The sequence below is a fragment of the Sorex araneus genome, chromosome 3, assembly GCF_027595985.1.
Source record: "Sorex araneus isolate mSorAra2 chromosome 3, mSorAra2.pri, whole genome shotgun sequence".
Lineage (NCBI taxonomy): Eukaryota > Metazoa > Chordata > Mammalia > Eulipotyphla > Soricidae > Sorex > Sorex araneus.
Window position 1 is genome coordinate 103453749 of NC_073304.1, and position 13086 is coordinate 103466834.

General features: G+C 44.6%; 1 protein-coding gene across 1 annotated transcript in view; it reads right to left on the bottom strand.

Moving 5' to 3' along the window:
- Positions 1-11096, bottom strand: part of GLCE (glucuronic acid epimerase) — a 94298-nt gene extending 83202 nt beyond the window's left edge. The window contains exon 1 of the mRNA XM_055133836.1: positions 10947-11096. The gene's annotated coding sequence lies outside the window, so the exon portion shown is untranslated. The remainder of the gene's footprint in view (positions 1-10946) is intronic.
- Positions 11097-13086: the final 1990 nt, after the last annotated feature.

Consider the following 13086-nt stretch of genomic DNA (forward strand, 5'->3'; position numbering starts at 1 on the left):
ACTGGTGTTGAACCTTTAATGCTTAAACAAGTGTATTATAAACAACGGAGTTATAATAAAATTTAAATTAAAAAATTAAAGACATTAAGTGGAACACCAAAGAAACAGTTTTGTTTCAGAACAGCTCTTGATTACAGAACTAAGGATGCCAAGGAGAGAGAAATGGTGGTGGGAGTAAGAAGCGGTCTGGGAGTCACGAGGCCTCCAGTGTTAGGGGCCCTCACACAGGGTTGAGAATTTTATCTAATAAAAACATTTTTTAATTGGAATTAGAACACTAAAAGCCTGATTATTCTCTATTCAGCACAAGTGTAACATCTTCACTTTCATTTCCAGTTTTTTAAAATATATTTGTTATAATATTTCCCTTTCCTTTCAACCTTGTTCTGTCACCTGGAGATGCCAAAAACATGTTTAATCCTTCTTCTCCATGCCACATATGTTTCACTGAATCAAATATTTGTGTCAAGAGGAAAGTTAAAGATCACCAATTATTCAATGTCTTAACCCAAAGCTAATGCCTGCTTTAGTCTTCCCCACTAAGTCTTTCTTCCATGCTGAAGAACTCAAGCATTTCAATCGTTTGAAGTATGTTTTAAGACAATACTTCTTAAAGCATTCTAACTACACTTCTCTGAATCCACTGCCAACCTCTTTTTTAAAATATAGTAGATAGAACTGAGAACCCTAAGCCATAGGCAGAGTAGAAATAAGACAACTGACTGTGTTCCAGAGAACATGCTTCAATATAATACTGTTATTCTGAGTGGGTGTTAGCCTTCGGCACAGTTATAAAAAACCACTGACTCACCAACGTCAGACAAAGACACACCAAGCCACGTACCTGCTTTAAACAACAAAAACAACCCGCAAAACAAGAAACCAACCCACCCGCTGCTGTTACCCTCCAACTCGCCAAGCCTGTATTTGTGCAGATGCTTTCAAAAATAATCATTTATGTGGCTTAGTTTGTCCCTCTCAAACATGGACACAGCAGATATAAATTCTTCTAGAAAATATTTTCTTATACACAATCTGTCATTCTAATTAAAGGGAGAGAAGATCCCCTGTCTTGTCTCATAACATACTAGCACTCCCTCAAAATGCTGAGGATCTGATAAACACCTTAAACAGGAGATGGGGGAAGGCAGCATCTTGAGGCAAATCACTAAGAATGAACTGCAGCCTAATTTTAACATCACCCATAATTCATCCCCCTTCCTATAAGGCCTTTTTTGGCAATTAAAATCCACCTACCTAGGTAATTATTCAGCCTACATTTCTCTATCATGTCTACAAAGATACCATAAATGGCTATCCAAAGTAACTTTGGGTGGCCCTTTCCTCATCAGCAATCAGTAATAAAGGAGATCATCTATACAAAGGCTTTAACCCAATGTGCTGGACAAAGTTAAAATTTCTTTTTTGGGGGAAGTGAGGGGCATCACACACAGCAATGCTCAGGGATCACTCCTGGTGGTACCCAGGGGACCATATGGAACACTGGGGCTCAAACCCAGGTCAGCCTCGTGCAAGACAAATGCCATACCCACTGTACTATGGCTCCAGCCAAAAAAAATTCCACGTAGCTATAATTCTAGATACACTAGAACTAGAGTAGCTCCAGGTATACCTGGCGGTCTATTGGCTCTCGAGGAAGAGACCATAAATGGCAAGACAGTTCACTCTGAAGCAACAGTGCCTTCAAGCGACAATGTCTTCTTTTTCAAGTACCAAAGACACATGTATTCAATAATCCAAAAATATGTTCAGGAATAACACCAAGTTCAGCAGCTTATTATTATCTGCTGCAACCTCTACTGGCTTTCCAACATTGTACATACTGCTGCAGCAAAGCACTTTTTAAAAGTCTGAGTCCCATTAAATATACCACGGCTAAATAAGATGTTAAACATTTGGGAAGCTCATCAGAAGGTACATGGGGGAATTCTCTGTATTTCCTTCCTAATTTTCCTACAAACAGACATTAACTATTCTAAAAACATTTTTTAAAAAATCAAGATGATCTTTGCCCACATCTAATAAATTCTGTCTTAAAAGTTCTCAAATGCTGTCCATAAACTGTCTAAAAACTAAATTAGGTGCAAAGTCTCCAGCAGCTTTTCCAGTCTTATCATTAATCTCCAGTGGAGATATAAATTCCAGCAAATAAAAACTCAGAAAATTCCTATTCATCTTAGGTCATACAACTCAGTATTCAGTAAATAAGAGTCATCCAAAATTTTTTGGAAAAAGGGCCTTAAAGAAAATATCTCCCTTAAAAAAGTATCTTCTCTCTATCGCATTAAAGCTCTGCAGAAGCCATTTAAAAACTCTCGCTCTCAATGTCTAAACCACTTAGTTAGCTGTAGTGAAACTCAAAAAGAACTCTGATGAGGGCCAGAAAGTAGAGGGGTAAGGCACCCTTGCCCTGCACACTGCTGACCCAGCTTTGATCCCAGTGCCCATACGGCACCCTCCCGAGCACACCAGGAGTACCCTGAGCACAGCGCAGGAATACAGGAGTCCTGAGCACAGCCAGGTGTAAGCCAAGAAAGAAAAAGAAGAGGACAAAGGGGGGAGAGGGGAGTGAGGAGAAAGAGGAGGAGGCATAGGGGAGAGGAGGAGGAGGAGGAGGACTCTGATGGGATCAGGAATGTGGCCTGAGCAGTAGAGTACCCAAACCACACAGCACCATCAGGCAGAACCCGGAACCTTCAGGCCTGCACCGTGAACCCAAGGACCAGCAGGACCAATCTCAGCACCACTGGCCAGGCCCCTAAGCAAAGAAATTCTAGGAACGTGGGGCTGGGAGAGTGAGGGAGAGAGAGCCTAGAATATCCAAACAAAGTATTTTTCCTTTAAGCAATCTCCTAAATACTTCCAAACAGCTTTACACTTTAAAAGAGTTCCTTTCCGGTATCAAGTGTCTAATTTTAAAAACTTGACTCTCAGTTTTTGGAACAGTACTACAAAGGTACTATAAACAGAAGTCCTATTGTCAAAGAATCGATCCAATAATAAAAAGAGTTAAGGTCACCTGTCTTATAGAAAATTATTGCCAAATGCTGCCAGATCTTGCTTTTCTTCCATCTGGGACAGTAGCCAGATACTAATCATTTTTAGGCCCTGGTTTATTTATTTATTTTTGGGTTTTGTGTTACACGTGGCAGTGTTCAGGGCTTACTCCAGGCTCAGGGAACCATATGACATAACAAAGATCGAACACTGGTTGGATGCATGCAAGGCATGCAAAGCACCCTACCACTGTACTATCAATCTGGCGCCAACCCTTTTTTATTCTTAGTATATAATTTAGTACCAAATACCACATCTGAACGAGAGAGCATTTATCTTACTACCTATCCTCCATAACATATCTTAATGTTTCACATGCATACACAATCTGCAACATCTCCTGAAAATACACAAATGAAACAGTTAACAATGGTTTATTTCTGGGACAATGTTTGGGTCTCTGAATTCTGTATGTTTCTAGAATTATTATTCAAAAATATTCCTACATAAAAGAAAAAAGTACAATATTCTTTTGGTGAAATTCCTTTACTTAACAAGATAATACAAGAAGTTCTTTTAAATATCTGTTTAAAATACTGGAAAGGGGGCTGGAGCAATAGTGTCTTGCACGCAGCCAACCCGGGGTTGATTCCTAGCATCCCATACAGTCCCCTGAGCACCACCAGGGGTAATTCCTGAGTGCAAAACCAGAAGTAGCCCCTGTGAATCGCCAGGTGTGACCCAAAAAGAAAAAAAAAATACTGGATAGGCTAACAAAATAGGTCAGTAGTAGAGCACCTGCCTTGCACGAACCCCTGGGCTTGATCCCTGATACCTAAAAAAATAACTATTATAATGTTTTAAAAAACAAGGTCAAGGATATGGTTCCATGACAGCACACTTGCACACTTGAGTTACTAGGTTTGATCCTCCTCACTGGGGTGGGGTGTGGGTATGGGTGGGGGGAAGTTACTTAACTTCATTTAAAATCAAGAACTGATGATTTTGTGTATAGAACTGAGCTTACATTGGGAGAGGTCCTAGGGACATTGCTGAATAGAAGCGGGTTCCATGGTGGTGGATGTGGTGTTGGAAATATATATGCAAGAAATGTACAATTATCAGCATTGTAAAGCCCAGCATCTAGATAAAAACACTTTAAAAAATAAGATAAATAAAATTAAAGATAAGTTTACTTCCCCCAATTTTTGTTTCCCAAAAAAACTTTCCCCAAATCCTGAGAAAAAGAATAAATAAGATAGTATCATGTTCCCTGACTTCAAACAACAAATGATCAAAACAGCATGGTACTAAAACAGACACATGGGTTAATGAAACAACTGCAAGTCAGTACTAAACCTGCCTATATATGGGTCAACTAACGCACAACAAAGAAACCAAGAAGCAGCGTGAAAACTGACAGTACATACAAAATAACTGAACTACAACACCATTTGACCAAAGACACAAAAAAAATTCATTCAAGTGGACTAGGCTCAAAGTTCCATTTCCTTGTTTAAAAAAAAAAAAATTGGGGCTGGAGCAATAGCACAGCGGGTAGGGCGTTTGCCTTGCACGCAGCTGACCCAGGTTCGATTCCCAGCATTCCCTATGGTCCCCTGAGCACTGCCAGGGGTAATTCCTGAGTGCAAAGCCAGGAGTAACCCCTGTGCATCCAAAAAGCAAAAAACAAAAAATTAACAGATATCATTTTGGTGCAAGGAAGTGAATAAAATGGTAAGAATCCCTGCACACTTGTTATAGAAGACAATTAGAATATAGTTTGCTAAATAGCAAAAAAAATGTGTATACATTACTCCACCCAATACGTTCAGCACACGGGCGCGCGCGCGCGCACACACACACACACACACACACACACTCTTGCACTCTGCACACGCAAAGAAGAGAAAAGAAACAGGAAGCATATGTGTAGAGATGTCATTTTAAGCCAAGGGGTCAGCAAAGATTTCACAGACCTGAAAAAAGGAAGAAATGACTGTCTGGGAGACTATGTCCCAGGCCATCAGAAACAGCAAGGAGGGCACTGGGGCTGAACAGAGAGTGGGCAAAGATGAACAATAAAGATGGGCTCTTTCCCCCTTTCCTCACACTTCCAATTCTTCATTTAAATGGTAGCTTAAGTCAAATATTTTCTTTGTAAAAATTTCTGCAGCCACTAACCTAGTCCGTACTTACTGATCTTCAGAGCTCCTAGAATTGTATCACTTCCAGCATTTTTATATAGTATATTGCAATTACCTATCCAAACTACCTCCTAATCTCAAACATGAAACCAACACCATTCAGCAAATGACTAGATTTTATACTCTTGTGTATCCATTATTAGTTGTCCCATGGCTGGCACTTAAATTATTACTAGTAAGGCTTAAACTAATAACATCTTTGTAAAACAAAAAGATTAACAAATTGTGGACAGAATTTTTTCAGGGGGGAGGGTGGTGGCCAGTATCTAACTCAGGGTTAAATACATGACAAGCATATACTCAGCCACTGAGCTACGTTCCACACCCCGACAGAGAGAGCTTTTTGAAAATAAAGAGGAAGAAAACAAACAAGACTAAGGAAGTGTGTGAGAAAAGGCACTGAGGCGTCTCCACGTGTCATGGTCAGGATTTCCTCTGAGCCATGTCCTTAAGACTCTGAGATCCCCAACATCACTTTTCTAAAGGACAGTCTAGGCTTCCCCCTCCACCCCCAATTTGGAAGCAAAATCTGGCACCTGACAGTCCTTTCAAAAACAGTTTTAAACACCAACATTCAAAACTACTAGGTGAAAGAAAATTTCTTTCACTAGGTATTTCACCTAGTAGCTATGTGATCTTGAGCATGTCATGTGACTATTTTTATTTGCCATTCCCTCAGACTAAATAAGGGGACTGAATTAAATGGTCTCTAAAGTCCAATCCATTATGAATTTTCTACCTTTTTGGCAGGAGTGGGGATAGAGAAGGAGAACTCTGAATGAATAAGCCTTACAATCTTTATATTCTTATCATTTATAAAATGAGTATCTATTAATTATTTTACATATACTGAATAAGCATTTTTATTGTTCAGAATGCAGTGTAGTACTTCAGAAAAGCAAGAATCTGGAATATGACAGATAGGGGTCTAATTGTGGCTTATTTCTTAGTAGAACTGAGCAAATTATGAAATCCTCAGGATTTGTTTTATAAACTAAAGGCAATATAATTCAGGCACTTACTAAGCTAATGTAAAAGCCCATATACGTTGGAAAGAATCATTTCCCATACAGAAATCAGTCAATATAAAGCACCAAATTGCTGCAGCCAAGATTGAAACTATTCAAACTAGTAGGATACAGGGGTTAGGAGTTGCCACAAAATTCTGCAAAACCTTCTGCAAATTTAACAGAGTAACTCTTAATTATTCTTGAAGGACTCTCATTTCTTAAATATGAGGATAACTAACAGTAGTAGTATAGATTTATGACCACAAATAGGAACAAGAACATAAGATAACTTAGAAAGCCCCAAATTTTAGAAAAGTAGGGCAAGGTAGAAATTTGAGTGTAATTTATTTCAGACATTATCAGGACATTCATCTTGGCATTAAGAATTCAAACACATCATCAGAGCCAATTCTATAAAACAGAGATTCAAAAATTCCTAAGACAAAAATTTGCCTTTCAATTCAAGGGAAGACAGACATAATAACTACAGCATGCCAACAATTATAAGGGACTGAATGAACAAGACAGAGAGTCAATATTCCAGCGGAGGGAAAGGGAGGAGATCAGAGGACTGGAGGAATTAAAAAGCAGATAGTACTTGGGTTATATATTAAAAAGTCAACCTTGTCATCAAGACAGAAGGAAAGGCATCTAAGTAGGACATGAGAGAAAGGACCTAGAGTCAGGAAATAGTATGGCTCTCTCAGTCAACTGACTATATTAGTACATTTGAAGCTTGAGATTTATGACAGGGTAAACGCAGGAACTGTGCCAGATGACAAAGGGCCTTGTATTGGTTAAGAGGCAGGACAAGTATGGGTTTTAAGAAAAAAAAAGCATTGAAGAGATTTGCATTTTAGATTTGCATACTCACCTTGGCAGCAGTGCAAAGGAAGGATTAAAGAGGTCAACCACCAGAGACCCCATTCTACAACCAGAGTGAAGTAAGGACAGAGCATTATCATAACCTTTATTTCATAAAGAAAAATGTTTTAACAGACAAAGCTAAATTATCAAAGGAAATAATTTGCCTTCATAAATGTATATTGTGATCTTAAATATTTCCTACCAACCTTTATCAGGAAAAAGATTTGGAAAATTTGGGGGCTAGAGAGCTATTATAAGGGTTGCCTTACATGATCCCTGGCACCACATATGGTCCCCCGAACACTATCAGGAGGGCCCCAGGAGCACAGAGCCCCAACTCCCAGCCCCGGGGGTTAGCTTTGATTCGTAAAAATTACATCAAACTAGTTATCTCCAAAGAAGGATCTCCTATTATGCCATCTATGCCCTCTGCATAAAAACCAATGCAGGAGAATGTTTAGAATCACAGTCTATCTTGGTCATGGACAGAGATTTTTCTTGCTTTAATCTCAAAAAACTGAGGCCTGAGAAAACAGTCAAGGTGGTACGTAGCACAGAAAAGTAGAGTTTCTGTAGAATAACTTTCTAGAAATGGCTTTTGGGCATCCCATGTACGATTTCTGAATTTCAAACAATTAAATACACACTCAGGTATATTGCTGTTTTAAGCACTGTAATAAAGGGACTACAAATTTTTGGACTGCATATGCTTTCCAAGAAAAATATAGCTCCTAGATGCACAAATGGATGACAAAAAGAAACTTCACAAAGTCTGCCTAAGGAATATCACTCCTTCCCGGCCACAAAAACACAACCCAAAGAGTCTAAACACTTAACTTTCTCAAACACAGACAACAAATTAGAAAGAAGAAATGCCAGAGATTTATTCTTGTATCATTAAATACCCAACATCCTGGGGCTGGCTTCATAAAGTACAGCAGGCAGGGTTTGCCTTGCATGCAGGCCGCCTGGTTGGATCCCATGGGTCCCCAGAGAGCAGGGCCAGGAGTAAGCCCTGAGGATTTCGAGGCACTGCCCCCCAAATAAGTAAATATCCAATGCCTTCATAGGTTTTCATGTTTTACTTTGGTCTCCACCTTTTTGTTCTGTTATGCTCCCTAACCCACCACCCCAGCACTTTTCTTGAAAAGTTTCCTTCACTAGTACCCCAAGTGGAAGCAGCAATAAAAAGTCTTTTCTTTTTTTTTAATTTTTTATTGAGTCACCATGTGGAAAGTTACAAAGTTTTCAGGTATAAATCTCAGTTATACAATGCTCGAATACCCATCCCTTCACCAGTGCTCATATTCCACCACCAAGAATCCCAGTATAGCTCCACCCCGCCCCCTCACACCCCTAACCCCCCCACGCCCCTAGCCCCCCCACCCTAAGCCCCCTCCCCCCCCCCCCCCCCCCCCCGCCTGTGTAACTAATAAATTTCACTTTACTTTCACTTTGATTGCATACAATATTTCAACAAAACTCACTATTATTGTTTGGAGAGTCTCTCCCCTAAAGTCAGACCTGCTGAAAAGCAAGCATTAGATAATTTGTTTTCCATTGCTGAGGAATAAGAGGTATGAGGTCGAGTGACCACACTTAGCGGCCTCTCAGTTTTGGGTTTCTGTAATTTAGTATTTTAGTAACTAAGTCCAGAGAGATATCTGCCAGAAGTTGCATCGTTGCCAACTTGTACTTCTCAGTTACATTATAAGCAGCAATAAAAAGTCTTATTATAATGACTGTCCACTCACAAATCTACAGTGGCTAAAATGTTTTCATTTTCAGATGCTTCTAATAAACACTTAAAGTAATATTAATTGAAATACTCAAATACAGGGGCTGGAGCGATAGCACAGTGGGTAGGGTGTTTGCCTTGCATGCAGCCCACCCAGGTTCAAATCCCAGCATCCCATATGGTCCCCTGGACACCGCCAGGGGTGGTTCCTGAGTGTACAGTCAGAAGTAAAAGCAAAAAACGAAATACTCAAATACAAAAGCATAAAACTAACAGCTCTTTCCCCATCCCTCTGCAGCTGTCTTTTGACAAATTCCCCCAACACTGTTTTATGTATATCCTTACAGACTTTACCTACACGGCAAAGGTGCCAATTCTAAATAAGTAGATATATGTATGTATTAAACACCCAAACCGCCATCATTTACTCTTTAATAATTCAGAAGGTGAATCATTACTTTGCTCCATTTCTGGCTATCACGACAAGCATCAATTATTTTATCACTTGGGTATATAAAGTGGGCCAGACCCCCTAGTACCCGGCTCATTTCTTCCTTAGCATCCAATTATTTTATGTATTTATTGTACCGTCTTTCTTAGCTGATGTAAGTCACTGAGAACTACAATCATCCCATCTCCAGTGCTATGGCATCTAGCAGAAAACCAACTATATCGACTGATCAGTGTAATTCCTTCGAAATTAAGAGTGGGGGGTGGAGTGGAGAAATAGTACAGAAGGGTAGAGCCCTTGCTTTGCACAAAGTTGATCCAAGTTCTACGCCCAGCACCCCATATGACTCTGCAAGTCAGGAGTGATCCCTGAACACAGAGCCAGATTAAGCCCTGAGCACTGCTGGATGTGCCCCTCCCTCACCCCTAGCACCCCTCCCATACACACACAAGAAAAAAATTAAGACTTTTTTTTTTTAAAAAAAGTCACTTAAATCTTCTTATTTTACCATTCATCTTTGAAAGATAATGAGAAAAACAAAAGTTCTGTTTAGAGCTTATTGGCTGTAGTTCCCACCAATTATCTGCCCAATTGATGAGTCCTGGTAAGTCAGTTAAGTCATTTTGGTGTGCATTATTAGCAAAAACAAAACCGAATACTAGAGTTCTTACACATGTAAGGGTCCTTTTTTGGTTGCTTAAAAAATGATTGCGAAGTTCAAGAATTAAATCTATTATCCGTAATCTGCTTGCAAGATCAAAAGAAATGCTTCCCCCCGCCCCTTTTTCAAAATTGCCAATAAGAAAATGCCTAAGGCAGCCCCAAATCGTTGCTCTGGCATACTCCAACTGTCTGCCCAAATCCACAGGCGATTTCTACTACCTGCCACATCAGCTGTTATTTACTGGCCCGCACGATAAAGCAGCTGCCTAAGCTAGGGCCGGGGGTGTGTGAACGAACGAATGAATGAATGAGTGAATGACGGCCCGACCTGAACATTTCTTTCAAACCACACACCTGTGCCACGCGCACTCTCCCGCAAACAAAGGTTATTTTCTCCGAATTCCCCCGAGTCTGGGCGCGGCCGAGCTCCAGGGAAGCCGTGCGGGGGGGCGTCAGGTGGGCGCGTCTCCCCTGCAGAGCGCGGCCCGGGGACCCCAAGTTCCCCGCGCGGCCCCGACAGAGCGCTCCGTCCGCGCGGGGCAGCGGCGCCGGCGCCCAACTTTGCCCGCGCGTGCCGCGGCCCCGGCCCGCCCCCCGCCGCGCCCCCACGGGCCGCGCCCTCGGGCTCCCGGGCGGGTGCGACCCGCCCCGCCCGGCCCGCACGCCGGGACCCCGGCCCGGGACGCCCCCCGACAGCCGCGCGCGCCCCGAGACCCCGACCCACCCGCGTCCCGCCCCGAGCGGCTCCGCGCACCCCCGGAACGCCCCGCGGACGCCCACTCCCGCCGGACCCCGAGCCCCAGAGCCGGGAGCTGCCCACTGCACCCGGTGCCCCCGCGGAAGGACCCCCGGTCCCGCGACGCCGCGCCACGCCCCTCGCGGACCCCCGGGCACCCGGGAGCCTCGTCGCGCCCGCAGACCCCCACGCCGGAAGAGCCCCGAGACGCCCCCTCAGCCCGAGACCCGCGCCGCCGCCCGCGCCGCCCCCTCACCTGGGCAGCGCCGCGACCACGGAGCCGGAGCCGGGGCGGCGGGGCGGCGGGGCGCGGCGGCCAGGCCTGCGGCGGCCGCACTCGCGGCGCTCGGCGGGAGGCGCGGCGAGCACAGCCTGCGCTCCGCGCGCTGCCGGGAGCCGAGCCGCCGCCGAGCCCGCCGCTCTTCCCGCGAGATCCCGGCCACGGCGGGGGCGGGCCGCGGCGGGGCGGGGGCGGCGGGCGCGGCTCGAGCGGCATCCGCGGCGGCCAGTCAGCGGCGGCTCTGGGGGCGGGACTCGGGGCTGCTTGGACCAATTGTAGGACAGGCGAGGTGCTTCGCTCCGCCCCCATCCATACCCTGGGGGAAAGAGGGGTTGGGACCGTAAGTGGCCGGGGTTGGGCTTTCGCCTGCGGCCCGAGAGGCGGGGCGTGGCTAGGTGCGCCCCTCCGAGGGACGGGCTGGCTCGCAGGCGGAGGCGCTGGTGCCCTTGACTCCAGCGCGGCCTGGGGAGCGCACACGTTTGCTTGTCCCCAAGTGGGGGCGCCCCCCGACCTGGCCACCTGGGTCTAAGCCTCCTTCCCCGCCCGGGCTGCCCCCACGCTCCTGCAGGCTGCCCCAAACTCCACCTCAAACACATCTGCTGGCGAAAGGCTCCTGTGATCCTGAGTTTGTTTCTCCCGGGTCTCCCAGGAGAGCAGTGCCTCTCCTGAGCCACGGGGACAACAGATTGCACAATGCTAAGTAAAGCCCCCTCTCTGGAGAGTCCAGCGAGTGGCCCTCCCCGGGCCCAGAACCGAGGGGAACCACTCAAGGTGAATCCAGGGGGAGGAGCGTGTTAAGTACAGACACCCGGACCCACCCCGGGAAAGTCAACACTTTGGTCCAGTCTTCACCTTGGAGTCCGTCACTCCATCCGCAGCCCTGTCCCGGGCCGATCTTGTCACCCGCCCCCTGTGCCCCTTTCTCCTCAAGGTTAGCCCCTACACCCGTTCCTGGCTTCTGTTTCGAGAACCCCTCTCCCCACTATGAAGTTTTCCTTCTCCCGCCACAGTGCTGCTCTGTCCAAGCACTCCACTGCCCCTCCTGGGAGGGGCGGCCTCTCTCCGAACGGATTTGTGGTCTATTTTGGTACATCTTTCTGGTGACTGTACATCTTTCTTCTGACTTCCGGCAAAGCCCATTACCTCCTCTTCTGGTGCCTTACCTGTAGTTCTTGTGAATTTTGTTGTTGTTGTTGAATCACCATAAGATACTCTCTTGTGAATTATTTTGTTGTTTTTGAATCACCGTAAGATACACAGTCACGAAGTTACTCATGATTGGGTTTTCCTGATTGCCTTTCCTGGTTTGAAACTGTTTTAAATTATGTCACATGCCCTTATAGCTACTCTGTGTGCATAATAAAATAAATGATCTTGTTCAGTTGTCCCCTTTCGAGTACCAACAAGTGCCTCAGTCCAAAACTGTTGGAAAAGTCCGTAGGGCTGAAATATAACTTTGAAGCTGGGTCTTTTTATTAATTTATTTTTATTTATTTGTTTCTTGGTTTTTAGGCTATACCTAGGGGTGCTCAGGTCTTACTCCTGGCTATGTGCACAAAGGTTACTCCTGGTAGGGTTCAGGGGACTACGTGTGATTCCAGGGAATAACACAGAGCACAGAGGGAAGCATAAGTGGCACCTGATTGTGGGCTTGGCTATGAGCAGCTTGTTGAATGGACAATTTCTGCAGAAGGACAGTGGAGTAAGATTAGCGAGGAGAGAACCAGGAAGGGGGCCTTATATTATAGGTCAAGGGCCTGGGAGATGGTACAGGGGAAAAGCCTTACACGCAGCTAACCCAGGTTTGATCTGCGTATGGCACTGCGTATGGTCCTCTGAGTACCACCAGTAGTGATTCCTGAGTACAGAGCCAGGATAAACCCTAACCTCAGTTGGGTGTGGCCCAAAACATGAATTTGCTTTTAAAAAGAGCCCAAGCTGATTCAGCTCAACCGTATGTTAAACTGGGAGACAGAAGCAACACGTTTTAGGGCCATCAGCAAGCCTACACTTGTGGGCCCACATGTCTAATGCCTGAAGATGTAAAGGTTACGAAACAAACCAGCCATGAAATGGAAGTTATATTCTTTTTTTTTTTTTTTTTTTTTTTTTTTTT